Source organism: Dermacentor variabilis, chromosome 2, assembly GCF_050947875.1.
Source record: "Dermacentor variabilis isolate Ectoservices chromosome 2, ASM5094787v1, whole genome shotgun sequence".
Taxonomy (NCBI): Eukaryota; Metazoa; Arthropoda; class Arachnida; order Ixodida; family Ixodidae; genus Dermacentor; species Dermacentor variabilis.
In genome coordinates, this window is record NC_134569.1 from 63,954,005 (window position 1) to 63,975,300 (window position 21,296).

Genomic DNA, 21,296 nt, shown 5'->3' on the forward strand with positions numbered 1-21,296 from the left:
CATATTTTTAGCACTAAAGATCTTTCTGTTCTAAATGCACCAACTAGCTCAACAGCAAGCACTACTATCTAGGCGTAATTATCTGGTTATAAAGTAGAGGCTCAACGCAGAAGCATCTGCAGTGGCTATGGCTGCTTGGGCAATCGCACGCATGCCAGGGGCGCATTATTCCAGATTAAACGAAAGAATTAGTCCAAGGATGCTGCTTGCATACGTTACTAGCCCCTCATCCTGCCGCAAACGTAGCCCCACAAACAGCTGAAAACTGCGGATGAGATGCAATGGAAGAGAGATCTGAATTCGAATTGCTGAGCTTCTTGCATGGTATTACCACTAAGGCAAATGAGTCAGAGCATTTTCTGCTAGGACTGTCGAACAAACGAACGGCACGGCACCTTCAGCAGAGGTGTCTGAATTCTGAACACACGTGAATTTATTTATTTATTTATTTATTTATTTATTTATTTATTTATTTATTTATTTACAGAATACCTTCGTCGTCTCGAATGCATTATCGCAGGGGAGAGTTAGATAAAGATGTATTAAATTTTTCACAGAAATAAGCAAATAATACATAAAGTAAAGTGACATCAAGGTGGGAACATATAGTAAGTTAACATTTTCAAGAGTAACAAAAAATTAAAGCAAAATTAAGACAGTAATGAATTCTCACAAACAGAGGCGGGAATAAAAATTGTGTTTATCCGACACTTCCTCCGGTAACAGATTCCAGTCTGTCACAGTCTGTGAAAAAAAAAAGGATTTGGCAAAACAGTGCATATTGCAGCTGTATTCGTGCACCTTCTTTGAGTGGTCAACTCGAGTCGAGACATAAGTTGGCTCCGACAGGTAGTTGCGCCTATCAATGCCTGTTTGATTATAGAAGATACGGTGGAAGAATTTCAGCCTTAAATTTTTTCTTCTGGTGAATAACGTTTCTCAGCCGAGCAGTGCTTTTATTTCAGTGGTACTTTCAAAAGGGTTGCAATTGTTGGAGACGAAGCGTGCCGCCTGATTTTGAAGTTTTTCCATTACTTGTATCAAATAGTCCTGATATTGGTCCCAAATCATAGAAGCATAATCGAGGATAGATCTGAGATGCAAAAAAAAAAAAAATAAAGTGTTTCTTTAGCATCCTTGGACGCTGATTTGAAATTTCTACGAATAAAAAAGTAAAATTTTGCTTGCCTTAGATACTGACTGCTGGGTGTGAACTCTTTATTTAGGTTTCGGCATGAAGTAGCCACCAAGGTACTTGTACTATGAGACGCTTTTTATTGTTGTGTTTTCAACTTTGTACTGTGTCTGAGGTTCGAATTTTTTATCGGAAAAACGGACGTGATTACATTTATTAATATTCACTCACTTGCCAGCATAGACACCGATTTGTTATTTTATCAAGGTCCCTCTGCAAGATTGCTACATCTGATGGTGAATTTAACTCTCTGCAGTAACGAACACAGTCGTCTACAAATAATTTCAAGGTGAACTGTGTGCCATCTACAATGTCACTAGTAAATATGAGGAACAACAGTGGCCCCAGAACGCTGCCCTGGGGCACTCCTGAAGATACGGGTATGCATCCAGGAAGGTACAGATTCCGGCTCCTGCGCCTACAGACGCTAATCACTAACAAGTTTGAGCAAGATGCCTGGCCATAGGATGCGCTCCAGACAAAACGAGGGCGCCTGTTTTCAAGTATACAGTGGGCCCTTCTTATCTACGCCGATGTGGGACGGTGACTGGATCTGGCACTAAGCTGCGATAAGTATGTGGAAAGAAGCCCACTTTATGTGTTGTGACAAGTATACCACATGCTGGTGAACATGGTGCGCGTGGCGTTACTTATAGGCGTACCTCACAAACCGCGCTGTTAATGCACTTCACATTTCTCCCACTCTGTCACTTATTTAGCTGCTAAATAATAGCAGAAACGTGACTAGCCATTTTTGCTGCTCGCCGAACAGATACACCTATGCTTTTATAACGCTGTCGTACGTTAGGATATAAATCATTTTTATTTTTTTTATTTGCCACGAATCATCACTGTCGCGCTGATAAGGTGGCGTATGTTAGAGACATTAGTCTGTGCAAGCGATTTAAATGTTAAGAAAGGCTTTTGTTCACAGGCAAGTAATACCATCTCCAGCACTGAGTGCTTTAAAAATCTAAACGAAAATGTTTCAATAAACTTTCACGAAGTCCCGACTTTAAATGTGATTTTTCCACGCAAAGCACTGTGGACGCTGCCAACGTCTTTAAAAAGAGAAAAGGAGCCCCCTTGCGAAATAGAACATTAACGGTCTGCTTTCCCTCGTTCTTCAAGCTCCCAGACGTAATAGAAATTCCCCGCAGCCGCTTTTACTTATGCAAAAGAGTAACGCCTCTCTCCTTTCCACTTGTCTTTTCACCTCCAGCTTAAGTGTCCCTGTTTGCACTTGGCGCCAATGCACGAAAAGAAGAACTTAGCACTTCCCCAAAACAATGTGCAGGGCGCTCATGCAACAATAGTGCCAGTGCTAATTTATTAATGCGGAGACCGCGCGCGAAGCCACGATCCCGCTGCAGAAGAAAAATAAAAGTACAAACGAGAAGAACGACACAAAGCGCAGTAAAAGGCTGCACGACAACAAGCGAAATAACGCTTCTGGAAACAGACAAGAAACCCAACGGCAACGTTCGGGGCAGGCGCCAACAGGCGAATGCCATTATTTGAATGTGTCCTCGTGCATACTTTACCGTGCGACGAGCGCTGGACAGCCCTTTTTGGAGGGCGATGGCTTATGCAAACGCTGCGTGGCGCTAGTAAAACAAGGACGTGCGCGACCGAAGGCCGTTAGAGTAGGCACGGAAAAACGCAGAATGTAAGGAAGAAACGAACAGCGACGAAGAATGGGTATCAAGTAAGCGTCGCCGTGCCTCTCGATCCACATTCATGAAAACGAGAAACTTGACTGCTCAGAGAAACCAGCCGTTCAGGCCGAGAAAAAGATGTGGAATTCAATGCACGGTTCGATGGTGAAGCACGGTTTCCATTAAAATGAACAACAGTGCGGTAGCTCAGCGGGTGCGTGGAAAAGTACTCGTTCAAAAAGCGCATGGAGAGCGGAGAAAGTTTACATACACTGAAGCGCAGCGAGGACGGCCAGAAGGGTCAACACTAGCATCTTCATCGTAATCAAGATATTTCAATACACTGTTCCCCTGTTCTTCGTAAGCCAATTCTATCCTATGGCCCCAAGTTTCGTAACGTCATCAGTCCATCTTCTCTGCCATCTTCGACAGCATTTTCCTTCAAATTGATTGCTCTAACAGACCACCGCATATGTTCTCTGCAGATTAAACAACTTGTTGCAATCCCATTCTTGCTCCTAATCTCTACTATAGAGTATCAGCAACTCTCGTTTCCTCTATAGTCCATACTTCCGTCTTTTCCTATGTCTCAACTTTACGTCTGTGATTGTTCGTTACGTCGTCTCTTGAGTTGTCCTCAGCTCCTTCACAAATACCTTTGTTATCCTTCAGGTTCGGGCCCACATCATTGTTATCATCGATACAAGTGCTGGAATATGCATGCTTCATAGAGTGTACTTTTTCTTCGATGGATAATGGTAAACTGCCGTTCATGATCTTATAGTGTCTGCCATCACTGCAGATAAATATATTAACACCTGCACTGGAGGACGAAAATGATAGATAGATAGATAGATAGATAGATAGATAGATAGATAGATAGATAGATAGATAGATAGATAGATAGATAGATAGATAGATAGATAGATAGATAGATAGATAGATAGATAGATAGATAGATAGATAGTGATGAAGAAAGAACATGAAGGCCAGGCGGAGTAAGGCCCAAATGACCTGAAAAATACATATTTTGAAAGAGGCACATAGCAGTGGGAACACGTTTTTACGACGGTGATGAGGAACCTTCGTCGTTTCTAAATAAAGTGATGGTAAGACGCACAAATAGAAGCATCGTTCATTGCATTTGTGAGAATACAGATGAGTGGTATTTGCAGGAGCCCTATAACGTAAAGCTATACCAAACTGTTTCTATTCCATTTCTGCAATCATCCCTCCACGATATGACGTGCATACACAGATTATGTATGATTATACCGAATATATGAAAAATAAATATTTCCGATTCCACACCTTTTTCGACATCAGCGCACAGCTACTGGTCAAAAGTTTTCGGTCTGGGCCCACTTCATGTTTCTTTGACGCGAAGTCACTAAATTGTGAAAACTCACCACGTCAATGTGACGTTTACGCATTAAAGACGCATTATTATGCTGAACAAAACTGAGTTTTTGGGGGGATATTTAGAGCCTTCGCCGTTTCGAAAGGAATAGAAGAAGTCTGCCCACTGATCGCTCTAACACTGGCGTGTCAGAGCGGTGTTAGGTGTTATATAGGTGTTATATAGTCGTAACTTTTGAAAACTGAAGACATGACCTGTGCAGAGCTCTAAATCAGTTGCGTGGAAAACCATTCATCTTGAGCAAGATCTTCGGACCATTGCCTCGCATATCGCAGTTACCAAAGGCCACAAAAGCGCTCTTGCGATTTTTTTTAAGCTATCGCATCGGGTGACCGTCGGTGATCCGGACTGAGTGATCGTTAGTGATATAGAGCGAAAACTGTTGGTACGTTGGGGATATCTACAGTGGACTTTATATTTTTATCTTAATATTTACCTGCCTTTTATTTATATATTTCTCTCTCTCTCTCTCTCTTGCGTATAATAAAGAAAGTACGAAACAGTATAAAGTTGTCGAGGCCTTTTGGCAAGTGTACGACTTCGCTCTGCCAACTCTTCTTCACTGAGGATCCGTATTAGTTGCATATTTAACCTTTTGTTGCATGCTGCCACACTTTTCGACCAGCCACCGTAAGCTAAGAAAGTGGAAGCAGACCAATCGCTGACGTTGACACCACCCTCCTCGTCCGGTTATCTACTCTCACTGCGCAAGTTTGGCGCTAACGAAACCCATACCACTTCTACGTGTTCCTTGCCTCCTGTCAGCCTTTCAAAAATTTTTCACGACAGGCAATACTATTTGTTATGAAAGCAAACAAAATTGGCCTCCTAAAAACGAAGACAGCGTTTGATTGGGCGGTTCAAACAACGCTTCGTGTCACCGCCCGATGCTTGCGTCAGCGCTTGCGTAAATTTGACGCCAGGAGATTGGAATAAAAACAGATTGTAATAGGTGTACGTCATAGGGACTCAGGTCTATTTTATGTTACGAAATTTTGGTTTGACACGTAATTCAAAATGCACTAAAGCCATGCATAAGCGACAGCAGAATTTTTAAAACACTGCCACGTAATCGATCCGACAAAATAAATATAAAAAAATCCCTACGATAACTGGTCGCCACGGTTATCCTACGGGTACTTGCGTCACAGATTGTCTTTGGGACTTCAATTTCATAGTATTACTCTGCTCGCGTCGTCAGACAAGTTAAGCCGCTTGAATAGTGCAGCATCGGTTGTAGACGCACTACAACGATGCTACGACGAGATGGCCGCTTGGCTAATGGCGCATGCCAACGTTCCCTGAAAGTCATTTTCAAAATGGTCCATTGAGCACGTTTAGCAACGGGCAGCGCGCCTGTGTAGACGGCAGACGCTACACAGTCCCCACGCACACTGCTGTCTTGCGCAATATACACTTCCCGCAAGTAGATCCCTTCAGATGGCACTCGTCTTTTGTGCTGCTGCTATAGCTGCCCTTATCTCGTTCCCAGCACATGTAAACGCATCTACGCGTTAAGTATAGGACACCGCCGTACGGTGCACGACTCCGAAGAAACGTAGGAGCTAGGGCGCCGTCGTCGTCGTGTGTGTGCTCCGAAGCGAAACGGTTTGGAACCGCAGGTTTACGGTCACGTCGGAGGCGGAGGGAAGCACAAGCAGCAGCCGCGCCGATACAGACAACGTCTGGCAGCGAGACTGCAACGTTTGGGATGAGGAAACGCACCCATCCCGCCCATTGGCGTTTTTACCATCCACCTTTTCGAACCGCACTCTAACAATTCCCGCGGGAACGGAGAACGCGTGGGAGCGGTGGGGTGGGAGGTGGGGGTAACCTGGCTCTGACGGGGGCACTGGCATCGTTCTGTGCGCGGCGCTATGCCGCGCGCGGTGCTTCAATTGATGCAAAGGGAAATTGGCGGCATGCGAGACTGTATAGTATGTATAGAGGGGGCAAATACCGGGGCGGCAGCAGCAGCAGCGTCCTGTATAAGAGGACGCTCGGCATGTGACTCAGACACGGGGAAAGCGGGGCGCAATGCCCTCGCAGTTCCCGTACTAATGTCAACGCCACGTGTTCCCGCAGGAGAGTGAAAGGAATGGGGAACGACAAAATAAGCATGGGGAAAGCCCGGTCCCCATCCTCCCCGAACCAACCGCGCAGGCTTCGAGCTCTTCTTTATCCGGTCGCCGCGCCGGATGATGACGGAACGCTGGAGCTTGGCCCCGCACCATTCGTTCACACGGAGGGGGACGACTGTCTTTCGCTGGAGTAGCTTGTCACCGGCGCTGGCTAGTGGTACGAGCAGGATCGTTGTCCCTGAGCTGGGAATGATGAGAGAGTCGATACCAGTGTCGAGGCGGTGATGCTACAGATGTATGTTGGACTCCACGTTGATTTGCTCCAACTTGTAGATGTATTATATGAATTCCCTGCTATAAAAATGATTATTGTAAGTCTTAGGATTCAGACATCAACTATGCATAGCGTTGTGCATTATAGCTGCGCACTTATTTCTTTTAGAAAACTACTTTTTTTTTCTTTTACAGTCTTTGCATTCGTGGTCGCTTAGTGGTGTAGGTCGACGTTTACAGAAAGTAATTTTGCAAATGTAACCCACGTACAGCATCGTCAGCTTGGCTAAACAGATGGGATACGCGCTATACAGACCACACACCGTAGCGTTTGTCATAACGAAAAAAAAATAACAGTTAGAATAGAATAAAGTTGTTAAACATGACATGACCACTATGTACTGTGGAACAGTCTGTTCTAAGATTGCATGTTCTGTCCAAGCTGTACAGGTGCCAGCTGTCCAGCTGCCCGCGTATAGTCCCTTTCTTCTTGAAATGTTATTTTCCGCGGAAAATGGGCTTGACAACAAAATGTTACGATCAAAACCTTGCCTATTGCCCTGAGGGCACATCACAAGAGAGAGAGAGAGAGAGAGAGAGAAAGATAAAAGAAAGGTAGGGAGGTTAACGAGGACTGAGCCCGGTTGGCTACCCTACACTGGGGAAAGGGAAACGGGGACGGAAAGATTAAAAGAAGAGAAAGTCCACTGGAGATATCAGTCGGTCACTCAGTCCGGATCGCAGACGCTGACTCAATCCGGTCGCTTTCAAATATCGCAGCAGCGCTTTTGTGGCCTTTTGTACCTGCGATATGCGAGGCCATGGTCCCAAGATCTCATCACAAGTGTTCCATGTACACCTGCGCACTTGGACCGCGCCGTGGATTAGCTGAATAACTAAAATTTTGTTTCGTTTCGCGAAAACTTCTCAGTGACGAGATATACTCATACACGTGTGCAAAGTTTGGGCAAATAAAACGCCACATCGATTTCACTCAAGTTAGCTAGCGTCCACGAAGCGCGCGGAGATTTGGAGGGGGAACCGTATGGCGCTACAACATCAAATGCGCTAGCATATTTGTTGTGCTCGGAAAGCTACAACCAGAACATTCGTAGTAATGGCTACAGCGAGAAAAATAGCACGACAACAAAGAGAGGGCACAACAAAGGGTTCTTACTGATCCGACATGAGCTGTGTTAAAGCTCGCTTGATATGTGTGATGTAATGTCGTGACAGCTGTTCGTACTTACTTTACTTCTGCTTCCGTCCGTGTATATTCATTGAGCATTTGCACTATAAGAAGTTTAGTTGCGAGCCAGCGCTATGTGGTGCCCGCTCCTTCTGACGTCCTCCTCGCTCCTGCTGCACCGCTAATGCCCATTGCCATGAAAACGTACCAACTCGCCCAACTTCCCATCTTGGTAAAGCGAAAACTAAGGCTGTCTAAGAATTAAAATTCGTAACTACGCACTTGTTCTCTCTGCTTGTCGAGTGCGTATACCCACCTACCCGTATAATTCACAGCGCAAATTTCCCGTGTTCGACCTTCCCCCAGAAAGCTGTCTATGCTGGCTTCGCCTATCACAGCTTCTCGGTTCTCGTTAGATCCCACACAATCTTCAAATATCGCTTCTCGCCGTCTCCTCATTATTCGCGCCGCGTCGAGTTTTGTCAATGTTTGCCCTGCTGCAGGGGGCCCCGGAGGCCAGCGGCGTTGAAAATGAGCGCCTGATCCCCGAATCTTGCACAGGCATCGGAAAACGAGGAGCAATGCGTGAGAAGCGAAACGACACAAAAGAGAGATAGACGCGACGACCCTGTAGTGCTTGGTGTGCGTCCTAGCTGATAAGATGTTCAGTGGGGAAGGTGAGAAATGGGGGAACGGGGGACTGGGAGATGGGTAGACGCAGGGGCGCGCCGGGACGCTGTGCGGGCACGAAAATCTGCGGCATTTCGTGCTCGCGCGCCTCTCTCTCTCTCTGTCGCGTGAGTCACGGCAGTGCCCGCAGCGCCGCTTCAGTGCAGTCATCCCGCTGATCCAGACTGATTGCCCCAGGGAAATATGGCGCGCGGAGGCGGGTGCAAGAAGGGAAGAGGCGAGGGAGATTAACGCGGGAGAGGCCGCCACGCAACGCTGCAGGCCAGGCTTCCGTTGGATTTAAATTGGCCTAAAGGCGGGAGTTGGTGGGAGTTGGTGCGAAAATTCGGCGAAACGACTGTGCAAACCACTCGTGCCGCTTTCGCCATCGGTGACCAGAACTTCGCAGTTTCGCCCGAAATGTGAAGTAGTGGGAGTGATAGCTCGTGCAGTTGATGATAAGCGACTTTTCTGGAGCTTTTTCTGTCATTAGTTCTAATTTGCTTGTCAAAGTGAACGCCATATTAAATAAACCTCGTCTAGTTTCTTGGATTACCAGCGTTCTTTCTAACAATTTCTTTTCTTTAATTCTGTTGATTCATCTCGCGCCAACGTTTCTCCCGGTGCCCCGAGGGGTCAGTATTAGGTGTTTTACTATTTTCGATGTATATCAATGATCTGCCTCGAAACAGCTCACCTAAAATCCAGTTTTATTGAGATGATTGCGTCCTGTATGAAATTCTTAATTCCATGCATGAGCGTTATTGTCCTGTTCAATATAATGTGTCCTTCTGCACGTGGTGTAAAAAATTGCGAATGAATATTAGTTGCAGTAGGACAGTCGTAAAATCATTTACTAACAAACGTAACTCCTTGGTTTCTCGTTATTATTTGAATGGCGTTAAGCTAAGACGAGTGTTTGAATATAAGTATTCAGGTGTTACTTTCAGAGAAAATATTTATTGGTCTGATTACATACAACATGAAAGCCAAAAAGCACTTAAAAAGTTAGCTTCACTTGAATCAGAACAAAGAAAATCTATTTGTTTCATGCCATAATGGCGGTCGCAGTTTTTCATCAACACAGGCACTGCAGCCTCTGAAAAACCTCCAATACCTCTTGTTGCGTTACCATATTAAATCTTTACGTGCCATCATTAACTCCGTCTTTAGATTTTGCGGCTCCAATCATATCAACACTTGCTAAAGAAAGTTGTACTCGTAATACACACACTTTGAACCGAATGCGCTTTTTTGCTTATACTAACACGTTTAAATACAGATTTTTTTTCTACTTACAATAAAACACTGCAACTAATTGTCCGGCACTGTGCCTACCTTGTCATTAGGTATGCTTTTAGTCGCCCGTAGGGAAGTGCCTTCCGAATGCGTAATTTGTAGAGTTGTTTGAATTGACATTGAAATTGTACAAATAATAAGTAGCTTTGCCTAAATCGAGACAGCAAACATACAGAAGAATTTTTGATATTGCCCCTGTGGACATCAGCCTAACTTCACTGCAATGCTTAAGCGCAACTGAATGGGCAGCATTGTTAAAAACGATATTTCAATAGCCTGCCTGACTTTCAAGAGATTTCAGTCAGAAATGTATGGAGGGTGCGCCCTTCTAACAACATGCGTATTTACGATATTTATTCGTAACACTCTTCCTGCTTTATAGTAGTATTTAACTCATGACTAAAATTCTGCTGTAGCGCAGCAAGGACGTTACGACTAAGTGCCTTGAATGCAAATGTTAATAAAACTTCCTGCCCCCTCAACGTTCCTAACTGAAGGTTGTTGAAATTAGGGCGGCCTTCTGAAGTATTACTTTTTTTAAAAAAGCGCTGCCCATTGAGTTATGCTTGTGCACAGCGATGAAGTTCGCAGATATGCAAAGGGACCACGTCCAAGTTTTCTGGACACGGTCTTTGGCAGCCTAAGTCGAGACATGCTTATTTAACAACTGGAAACTATTGGGCATAGATATTTCCTCCATACGTTCGCCTAAGAATTGGTTCGTCTGCGTAATAGCTCCAGCTTTCTTGTAGCAGAGTCATTCAGAAGTCTCGACTTGCATCGTCTTTTTCTTTGCAAAGTGCAAAAGCTGTCATCGCGTAATATTCGAACAAAACCAATATTCGACAACTTCGAATAGTGAGTTCTCGAATTGAATATGAATCGAACAGTGAGGGCTAGTCAATTCGTATTCGAAACTTTGCATATTTTCGCGCCCCTTGTAATTTGCTTTAGCTATATTTCTTTATTTAATTGTGTTCCCTTGCTTATGGTAACTGTTTCAAATATTTGATTGTGTTTGCCTTGTTGTTCGCAAATTTTCTTTTCTATGATTTGTTTCCGCTTCTGCTATAGCATTTTCATCCAAAGACGTGCCAATTTGATGCTGTCAAGTGCTAATTTATCCATGTTTTTCTCTATTTCACTCATTGTAACGAAACTCGAAAGTTCATTTTATAAACTTTCGCAGAAATGGAATAGGGAGTTGCGGGGAGGGCGTGGAATGTAGGCACTACTTTCATTCTGCAGGAGTTTCTCATCGCGCTCGATAGCTGCACTTCAAGACCATCAAATTATTTGACTGGACAGGCTCCAACACTTCACGTGTCTTCACAACTACCATCTCGACCGGGTCTTTATGATGCAAGTGGCCTCCCACAAAATAACGCTATCTTCCTGCAGCACCTTAGTGCCGTTTATGCCTGCGCTAGAAATTGGCCGCACAAGACTTAAGACGCGCATCACACCTGCTGGGCTATCGTCCTAACCTAGTCACAGATATTGCGCGCTTCATTCTATCGTGTCTATTCTTCAATTATTCAAGTGTCAAACGCTGCTGCTTTAGGTGAAAAGGTGCGAGGCGCATCATTGAACAGTATAGAAAGTGTCTTGTTCCTTTTTGGTTGACATATGGAAACGTCATTAGCCTTCTTGGACAGTGAGAAGGGCCAAAGGACTACGACGGAGTTCATCCAAGGCGCGGACGCTTGCAGTGCTCTTGCAAGGGCAGCTTGCCGTCCGTGGCAAGTTGTCTTTTCTACCTCTCTGATTTACCTTTGGCTCTATTACAATGATGAAACTTATAAAAATTTAGGCCCATTCGTAATTATTTCCCACACTAAAAAACAGTTATTTCCCAAATGCTTTCTTTAGCTTCATTTTCATTGCCTTTATTAATTGGCATCATATCGTTTATGGTGTGGTATGGTCTGGTCTAATTCCATAAAACAAAATGCAGTGATGTGGCGGGAAAATGGCAAAACAGCTGCTCGTGGCAGCTTGACCAGTCCCAGTACGAGTAAAACAAGAAGAGCAGCGGAGCGGATACACAGTCTCCATAACAGCTTAAAATTCAACCACTGAAACATACCGCATACGTTAAATGCGGAAAAAATAAATAAAAACAAGATACATGTAAAATAAAAACAAAAGATATGAGCAATATACAACAATTCAACCGACCGCACAATCTTAGATAATAGCATACAAGTCACAGATGAGAGAAAAGAAGCGCGAATATCAGAAGGAGAACAAGACAGAATATCATATTGAATTACCGATAAAATCCTTTAATAACCTTCGTTGCCTACTGCGCATCATTTTCATTCCATAGTTAGTGCGTGAAGAATGCTGTATGTGCCGATGTTCTGGGATTTCTGGTATTGTAGGGAACTTCAGGTTGCTTCATGTGAGCCATATAAAGCTAATGTAGTTAATTCTTCTTTTCTGCTCATTTTTATACGAACTACTAAACCATACTTTATATGTCCCGGATTTGCGTGCTTAAGCGTTCGGGCTTTCTCTTCAACTTTTTGTTTTGTTTTGCGCGTTTTAAGCAGCATTTCGACAACATCCGAATTTCATTCACGCCCAATTTCTCTCTGAAGAGTTTATGTAAAAGATGAGGATAGACAGGATGGCTGTCCGTGCCGAATAGGTTTCTACCGAAGCCCCCATCATCTGCTCACTCTATCCAGTGCCGGCAGGAAAGGAGTATTTGTATAATCACTTTTGGATTTTCTCTGGATTGCAAACGCCCTGTCGAAGTTGTACGTATCTTTTCACCAGAGCCAGTCATCTGGCTATCAAGCGAGTGCTCACGGACAACATTACCGCTCGGTCCGAGCGATTCAACCTTAGCTTTGGCGTTCTCGTTCCATTTAACGCCACGCGGTAAACTATTGCATGTAAAGAAATCTCACCGTCGTGGTCTTTAGTTCATGTTGCTACAGGGGCGCGATATTGCGAATGCTGGAACGTTGATAGGTAATGTAGGATTGATATCACGTGAACCATAATGGCGATTATAAGCAGGACACTATTTGAGCGCTGATGCGCACTGTGTGTACACCGAGAAGCGAATCCCAATTGTCGAACAACACGGCGGCTATGCGAAGACAGCGAGATGTGCGAGGAAATTCAATATCAGCATGTGGGAAACCTCGTATTCTGCATCGATTTGTTAGAAAACAAAGCACTGGCTACTCAACATCAAGCTCGAGACTTCGGAACCAGGACTTCGGCTCACAAAGCGCATCGTGCGAAAGAACGGTTCGTGCAGACGGGTGGCAGCCAATCGGGGCAATCAGCAAGACGATAGCCAAACGCCGGTCATTTTAGGAACAGTTGTTAAAAACGTAAATCTAAGAATGAAGTTCAGGGCACGTCTCCACAAATTTGTTTGAGCCCTAAAACAGCCCAGAACGAAGGTTTCTGATAGCATATATTGGTTTGCGAAAGCGACTGGCCAGTGATGGATAGCTCTTACGAATAAAAAGCTTGGTATATTCGGCACCAGTATTTCAGATCTTTAAAACGTGACCTGCGCTTGACCGAAGTATCGCGGCTAAAAAAGAAAAAAAGAAAGAAAGAAAAAGTGGTCTGGCTATGTCTTGCCGAAATGACACATTCGCGGGGCTTCAGGAATCGACTGAAGAGCCCTAGTCTCGGGGCTTCTCCGCGGAATTGCCACTCGCACCGCCAAGGAGCGCAGCATCAGGACGAGACAAATTACTCCCAGCAGCAGCCCCAGCGGGTCGCTGCAATCTCTCCGGAGACTTTCGGCCCCAACGAAGACACATGGATGCACACGTACGCAGCTTGAACGGCCAGCTCTGAGAAGGCTCTCAGTGCCCTAAGAGAGGTCGTTCTAGCAAGAGCCCCTTTTAATTGAACGGCCTCCTGAGATGAGAAGCCCAGAGGAGCAGGCAGACCCCGCCGTAGCCATCGGGGCATGTTTTAATTTCGAGAAGCGCTACTGCGACCTGATTCACCGACTTCACACGAGGGGCTTCTCCTGCTTTAAGCGACGAAGAGGCATCGCAACGCGCTCGGGAGTCGGTGTATATACATACGGGCGCCGCAAGCCGTCGCCTATCAACCTGGCCCCCTCGGCGGCGTGGTTGCTTCCACGCGGGTCTGCATCAGTCCTGTTTGCGTGCCGCGGTTGCCCCGGTAACGCATGCTCCATCCGGATGGAGGGATTCACTTGCTACTGCCCTCCACCTCCGCTTTCGGCGCCTTTATTCCCGAATCCCTTAGTCGCCTTCCTATCCTTTATGTTTGCTTTATGCTGCTGCTATACCTCTCCGGCTACATCGCTTCGGGGACGCAGCAAATCAAATAGCTCACATAGCCGTATCTGCTTTCTCGCTTCATTTTTTTTCTTTCCTTCCGGCTGGAAGATTCAATTTTGCGCGCAGGTCTTCTTTCGTGCAGGTCTTCTTTCGCGCCCTCAGTGCATCGTTCGCGTTGTGTGCGGTTCAACACGGGTCAGAGGTCACGAATGCGCAGTGGAAAACGTGCCGCCTTGGGCCCTTTTCGCAAGCGCTGACTGTACCCGCTTTCTCTTACAGATTAACCAGGCGGAATCTTTAGAGCGGGCTGTAACCTGAGATAGCGCTTTTATATAAACGCAAGCAGCGAAATGAGCGCCAGTTGCCCGCTGCATGCCATTTGAGATTTACTTTATTGCCTTTTTACTCTTAGCTGTGCAATTACTTAACTAAGAAGTTGTTTTTTTCAGTGTAGCCAGCGGGTACACACATTGACTACACCCTGCAGCAAGACTAGTCTCCCTGTATTTCCCTCTCTTTTCCTCTCCCTCTTTGAGTTTTCTCCCAAAATCCTACTATGCTCAAAAAAGTGGACTAGCCTCATCGATTGTCTCCTGACACGATGTTTCCTAAGTATTCTTCAATGTTCAGTAGACAGTACCCTTGTGTTAGCTACCTCCTCCTTCTTAGGCACAAGTTCATGCACCCATATGCACAGTATGAGACACTCACTAATGAAACACGCAAATGGTAGTATAGCTGACGGCGAGCCTTTTTTCTTTGTTTGTTTGTTTGTTATTTTGGCAGCATACATAAGTACACTTCTTACGCTCAGTTTGTACATTTCTATGTATACTTACAAGCTTCACTCAGTTTATGCTTAGTACCAAACGCGTTTACATGTTACTAAAACAGACGCACATGTAAAAGAAAAATACAGCAGTGTTTTCAAGGCAATATAACGTGTCGACGAGTAGGCAACATTCGCTTCTATATTATTCATTACATTTCTGTCTTGCGGAAGCCTGCACGCGGTATTTTAACAGTCTGGTTTGCCTGTTCTGCCATAATTAACGTTTCTTTTGAATAGTGTGACATATACTATTTTCCGTACCCACTTTTTTCTCGCTGCGAATGCGCGCCAGTAACACTGGGTACGAACTGAGTGAAATTAGAGGTCCATTGATATGTCGAGTCTTAGCTCTATCATATTGTAGAAAGGGGGTGTTGCCCGAACAACACACGGACAGCAGAAGTAGAGGTGGGCAGGACCTGGTCTATCCACTCCTGCCCACTTCTACTTCTGCCCGCTATTCACTTCTACTTCTGTTGCCCGTGTCTTTTTAGAGCAATACCCTCTTTTTACAAGATGGACATCCACCACCTAGCCCAACTTGCCGCTTTATTGCAATACGTTAACTCTATCAACGCTTTGAATCCCCGTGTTTTACAACATCACCTTTGCTCACTTTAGTCTTCATGTTTGTGAATTCGAACGAGTAGCCTGAAATTTTTTCAGAGCCGGATACGCTACGAAACAAGTTCCACACGGCGCAAACAAGACGCAGAAGCTGCATATCAGTACATTTTCTCGCATTGGTGTTTTACACGCGACAATGCAATGGCCTGCGAACATTTATCTCTGGGTTGCGTCAAACGCCCCTCTGAGTATAGTTACGTGGCAATGGGGAGACCTTCCTGAAGAAGCGGCGACGTATTGCCAAAGCACATTCCGCATCGTCGACACTCTCATGACCATATTTCATCTTAACGTCGGAAATGCAGACAGCAGCTGCGCAGCATTAGACAAACCACAGCGCTGTGTGCGCTTGAGAAATGGGATGTTTCGCAACGAACGACAATGCCGCCCCGAAGGCAGCCCGAGACCACCTATATTTCTCCTTACACGGAAAGCCGTTTTCATTCCGCGAACCACTTTATGAGAAAACTGAGCACAAAAAATTTATTCATTGCGTCTAACCCTAACTGAATCCTCTATTTTCGAGTCATTGTAGAAAAAGCGGGAAATTCAATAATCTCTGGCCTGTAATTTTATTTCTGTATTCTGAAGTCTCATACCAGGTGTGTCAGCCCAACACTTGGTCACATGAAAATACCTTTTGTAATGCTACTTGAATGCGGTGAAAATTTTTTATTACAAATAGGAACGTAGTAGCAGGGCCACCCTAGTTCAAAGTGAGCAGTACGTTTTTTGGTTTAGGTCGACAAAATCGAAGATAACGTCTCTCATTGTAACATAGTTGTTTTTTCTCATCTTTGTACATAGCAATTTGCTAGATTACCATTGCAAATAGAACGTAAGTATGTTTTACCTCTTCCTACACCCCGTAGCAGTATAGTTGTTCATATAATTTCTAGTTCTTTTGAGGCCTGCATTTTTGAACATTGCGTCGTATGGCAGGGCCTTTCCACACCCTCAAGAGAACACCTTCTTGGCTCACTTAGTATTCGCTCAAAGCCGTAGTTGCTGCAAAGAGCACGCACTAGAAAGGAAGACACGTTTATTAGTAGCACGTCACTGGTGCGTCGTTATTGCGTCTTCCTTTTTGTGCTTGCAATCTTTGCAGCAAATATGTCTTTCATACTGTCAACGTACGTACATATACGCTATATTAATGTTATAATATGGGACAGACCTATTGTTTCAAATATATAATGGTTTTTATCATAACACGCATAACATTAAATCCACGGCATCAAATTTAAGACTCGTTGGCAACCCTAAAGAAAAGAAAAACATGCATGAGACGCAAAGAGCGTGTGCAGTGAATGACAGCACGTGTGGTGTAGAGATCACTTCCGCTGAGGAACTCTTTTGATCGAGTCATATTGCGTTTACACGAACACGGGGTGGACACCCAGACGCAGTTGCTCCTGATTCATTTGCTTATCTATCTTCCTTCCAAATATTGCTACGTGCGTATCTTCCCATTGCTACTTCACATTAAAAACATGCGAGCGTACAGAAAACTTACCAAGCCCGAATTATTTCTATGCACACAACCATATTCATTGTTACTGCTTAGCATTGTTCCATTCTGCTTCTCTCCAAGTGCTCACAGAAGTGAGAGGGACAACTTATGAGTGCCTGATACTTAGCTACAAAAATAAATTCCGGGGACGACGAACTAGAGGTGAATAGCACGAAATGCAAACCGACGAAAGTGATGAACTTTCCGTCATCGTCAAGAGACCTGTTCTCTCAATCCAAGCTTTTTTTTTACGCCCACCTTCATACAGGAGCTCACCTGTCTTGGAGAACGATGATGCGGAGATGCTCAAGAATGGGTGCGTTGCCTCCACCCACGGTCTATTCAAACTGTTCCGTCGTCTACAAGAGATCACCGAGAAACAAGGAGTCACTCAAGAACACAAGCGGGCTGCTCTGCCGTGAGTCAGCGCTGTTCGACGGAGAAGCCGAAACGAGGCGTGCGTGGACAGGATGCTGGAGAGCAGCGATGGAGATGGGGATGATGCTGAGCGGCCTGTGGATTCTCAGAAGAGTGGCGGCAGCGAATGGGAAACAGTACTGGCTCAGCCCCGAACATCACTGTTCGAAGTCCCAAGTGGCAAGGTCCACGCTGTGCTAGACGCCAAGAACTGATAGCAAGAGTGGTCGCACTAACAGGGTTGCACGAGCCAAAGCGCCATCGCTAGGTAGAAATAACAACTATAGCTGGGCTCTCGGAGAGTAAAAAAACGCGGGCAAGCTTTCAGAACCTGCCGAGGGTGTCGACGCGGCCATCTAGCGGCGCACTGTCGTGGTTCTGAAAAAAATGCTGGGTTTTGGACAGAGCTCCCGAACCCTGTAGTGTTGCAGGCCTGCGCTCTCTCGGCGTGCGTGACGTCACTCGCTTGTGTGGTCACGCGTCACCTTCGCGCATGCGTGGCGGGCTCCACGTTCCTGCGCAAGCGCAAGCGCCGTCCCACTTTAGGGATGACAAGAGGAGAACGCAGCGGGAGAGCGACGGGGCACGGGCGGGAAGGAAAAAAAACTGACGCGGCTACGAAAAACCCGATGGAGCACTGAAACGAAATGCCACGAAACGTTTGCTTAGTAGGTCGACGGAGCTGCTCTTTTTTTTCTCCTTTACTGAGCTTCTCGCGGTCTTTCTTGCCCCGGAAAAAATGTCCTGCATCTTTCTGGAGTTCGCGGTCTTACAGCTAATGAAAAGCAAGCTTCAATGCCTGACGTTGCGATGACAAAGTAAAAGTCCAAAAAATAATCTCGATACAGTTACCGGTGCAGTATTGCTTGAAAGTTGAAATTTTGACAGCGTAGCACCCGCGGAATAGGGGCACTTTTATAATGCCTAATGGAAGCAACCGACAGCAAATTTTCATAGCGAGGTCCATTTCATCGTAGTGGGGAGGCGTGAGTTATTACTAGCCAAAATTGTTATTTTCCGTACAGTACCCATCTCCAGCAATCACTGATAAAAATTTCGGCCTGTAGCATGAATACCTCAGCTACATCAAGCCATTTGGTCTAACAATAAAATTAAATGATCACGTGCGTAGACATCCTGTATATGATGCCTTATATCAATAAAAAAACTTAAATATTGGTTACAAGTAGATGCGCTGGTTAGTAATGAGTTTAGGGTCTCATAATGGGGGTCAAAAAATTAATTCCAATTGAAAGCAGTGATCCAGAACAAAGCACCGAACTTTTCATCAAGACTGGTAGTGCACCTCCTAAAACGCAATAGAAATAAAATAGCCAGGACATTATGCCCTGCATAGCGTCACTCACTGGGCATCGTGAGGCTAGTACTTGCTTCCAGGCATCACTTACGAAAGTGCGCCACAAGATACGTTAGTGTTTTGCTTAGTTTTGTCCCGCAGGCTCTCTAGACTACTGCACTGAGATAGACAACGTAGATATCGTAATTCACAACCCAGCTATCAGAATTGCTAAGCAAATAACGGTATTTCCTAATCTGCTCCTGAAGGAGTGTTTACACAGGATTAAAGTGTCATACTAAAGTCATACTGAAGATAAGGAGTCAAACTCGTTTGTAATGCGCGGGATTCCATTTGCGAGACTTACGCAACTGATGCAAAGAAAATCAGATACTGCAACCACTAAAAATTAGAATAACGCAAGACACGTTATTTTATCCACATTTTTTTTAACTATAGGCACCTTGGACATTCTATCAGGCGAAACCAGTACACTGCGAACCGTTTATTTATGACGGAGTCGCGTTAATTTTTTAATTTGGCGTCTACTGGTCTCTTTTCTAATTTTCAATATTAAGATTGAGAGAGAGTATCTTAAGGTAGAAATCTCAATAATGCGACCATTCTTTTCGACCAATCTGAACAAAGGGAGTAACTTATTAACGTAATTAGTAAACGAATTAGTTTCGCTCTCAACGTGAAGCAGCGACGTGACAGCTGGCGAAATATAATATGCTGTAATCCTTAGACTGTTTCGCGCGGTGTTTCTTGGAGTGAACATTCGCGCGTAAGTGTTAGCAATCTCTTGAGAAGCAAAAGATGTGTGAGTCGCGTTCCTTTGTGGAAAATGTGGACAGTCTGCCTTGACCGGTGAGAGAAACACCATTTCACTAGCAAAAGCACACGGAATTTATGCATCTAAGTTATTCATGGAAGCGGAACTGGTGTCCTACCCGACGACTCGAAATTTCATTGACAAGGGAACGTTGCCATGTCACACGGCTTAATTTTTACTAGCACAGATCTAGTCTGGCGGTGTCATCCTTATGCAACTTCTGCAATGAGCCGGGATCAATCGATCAATTTTTTTTAAAGGCGGAAGCCTTGGATTCCTATGTTTCCAGGTTCCATTGTGAGGTACAGAAGATCGGAGTGCTCGTGCATTCATCGTCACCTTCTTCCACATTTTTGCCACATCGATGCCGCTAACCATGCATTAAAAAAGCGCATTTAATTAATGTAGAATTAATTAAGACACTCGAATTCACAACCTTTGGTGGGAGTCAAACCCATGACCTTTGGTGTTATTTAGGCGGAGTTGTTTAAGGTACAGTTAATTAGGGTAGCTTTAATTAAGGCACTCAAACCCACGACCTTTGGTGGGAGAAAACAAGTAAAAAGAAGTAACAACGCATTCGAGTGAGAATGTCAGGTAAGTTAATGGATGTCTCTTGAGTACGCAAGCTTTCGCCTTCACCCTGCTTACCGTATGCTAAAGTGACAGTCAATTATTTTTTCTACCGTTCTGGCGTTTTTCCACTCAACGAAAAATACTTTTGGAAGTTCGGTTTGTGGATCTTGGGCTTACATAATGCAGTACTGTGGTACTGCATTATCGGTGCTTGAGGTACAGTCACAGGAACGTTGCCGAGTCATATATATTTAAATCTCTGGAATCTCTGGATCCGAACAGCCAGCCATTGGAATCTGAACCTGGCAACATTTAACGCTAGAGCGTTATCTAGTGAGGCGAGTCTAGCAGTGCTATTGGAGGAATTAGCGGGCATTAAATGGGGTATAATAGAGCCCAGTGTGGTTAGGAGGACAAATTAAGCATATGCAGTGCTAAAAAGCGCGCACGTCTTGGGATACCGTGGCTTAGTGGAGAGACGAGAACTAGGAGTCGGATTCCTGATTAATAAGGATATAGCGGGTAACATACTGGAATTCTATAGCATTAACGAAAGGGTGGCAGGTCTTGTTGTGAAACTTAATAAGAGGTACAAATTGAAGGTCTACGCGCCCGCATCCAGTCATGATGACCAGCAAGTCGGAAGCTTCTGTCAACACGTGGAATCGGCGATGGGTAAAGTCGAAACAAAATACACCATACTGATGGGCGACTTCAATGCAACGGTAGGCAAGAAGCAGACTGGAGACAAGTCAGTGGGGGAATATGGCATAGGTTCTAGGAATAGCAGGGGAGAGTTATTAGTAGCGTTTGCAGAACGAAATATTTTGCGGATAATGAATACGTTCTTCCGCAAGCGGGATAGCCGAAAGTGGACGTGGAGGAGCCCGAATTGCGAGACTAGAAATGAAATAGCCTTCATACTCTGCGCTAACCCTGGCATCATATAAGATATGGACGTGCTCGGCAAGGTGCGCTGCAGTGACCATAGGATGGTAAGAACTAGAATTAGCCTAGACTTGAGGAGTGAACGGAAGAAACTGGTACATAAGAAGCCAATCAATGAGTTAGCGGTAAGAGGGAAACTAGAGGAATTCAGGATCAAGCTACAGAACAGATA

General features: G+C 44.9%; 1 protein-coding gene across 2 annotated transcripts in view; it reads right to left on the reverse strand.

The window, feature by feature from the left end:
• The window catches only part of Schip1 (Schwannomin interacting protein 1), a 138,980-nt gene that overhangs the window by 75,181 nt on the left and 42,503 nt on the right, over window positions 1–21,296 (reverse strand). The window contains exon 1 of one of the 2 annotated variants that reach the window (XM_075680799.1): window positions 17,328–17,560. The exons of the other annotated variant lie outside the window; for it this stretch is intronic. The gene's annotated coding sequence lies outside the window, so the exon portion shown is untranslated. Of the gene's footprint in view, window positions 1–17,327; window positions 17,561–21,296 lie in introns of those variants that run through there. 2 annotated transcript variants of the gene reach the window in all.